The sequence below is a fragment of the Nannospalax galili genome, unplaced genomic scaffold, assembly GCF_000622305.1.
Source record: "Nannospalax galili isolate Female #2095 unplaced genomic scaffold, S.galili_v1.0 scaffold513, whole genome shotgun sequence".
NCBI lineage: Eukaryota > Metazoa > Chordata > Mammalia > Rodentia > Spalacidae > Nannospalax > Nannospalax galili.
The window spans coordinates 3,047,947-3,048,935 of record NW_008334861.1 but is presented as its reverse complement, the minus strand read 5'-3'; positions in this window follow the sequence as shown (position 1 = coordinate 3,048,935).

The window sequence follows — 989 nt, the reverse complement described above, 5'->3', positions numbered from 1 at the left end:
ATGAGCACCAGAGCAGTCTTTCAGAAAGAATTAGCACTCACTCAGAGCTGCCAGCTCTTTCAGACCAGGCATCCAGCCAGAGGTCTTCTGTAGAGTTGGCCCCCGGCTTTGTGTGGCCTTGACACAAGGTGCAGTATTCTCTCTTACCAGCAGGGCGTGCCACCAACACACGTTTAGACATCCAGGAGCCCCTTTTGGTTCCTTCAGCACCTGAGGCACTGGCTCCAATCCATTCATCTTTGGGCACCCTCCCAAATTCTGCCTTACATTAAATCTGAACTAGGAAGAAAGGTCCTGCTCATCTAGGACTGGAGTGCAAGGGGGCTCAGGTAGAAGCAGCGGATCCTTCCTCATTTCTGCCAGATCTTCCCACTGGAGGAGGGCAGTTTAGAAGAGCTGGGCCTTGGGTTACCTAGCAGATGGACTGGCTGTCCCCCTTGCCTGTTATTGGAAGACGGGGCGCTGGGACAGCGAGTCAGGCCCAGGTCACAGGAGGAAGGAACCACACCAAAACCTGGCCTGTAAGCCAGGGAGCTATTGGTGGCTCAACCCCAGGCAGCATTCTTGTCAAGTTTGGGGCAGGAACTGAGCTTGAGCCTGCTGTAAAAGTCAGGTACCATGAGTCAGCGGGCAGAGAGTGTGCTGTTGTCCCTCTCAATGTCAGAGGACAAGCAGGAATTCACGGGGAAACTCATGGGTGTCATAAGAGGATGACACTGCTCCCCACCCCCAACCTTGGTCAAACAGGGGATTTGTAGACCATCTTGGAACAAATGTGGAAGGCAGAGGTTTCAGAAAAAGTTAGCCTATAGCACCACACTGGAAACATGGAGACCTGTACATTTTTTTTGTTGTTGTTCTTTTTGAGACAGGGTCTCCCTGTAGCCCCAGCTGTCCTGGAACTCGCTGTGTAGACCAGGTTGGCCTTGAACTCACAGAGATCCACCTGCCTCTGCCTCCCAAGTGCTGGGATTAAAGGTGTGCACCAC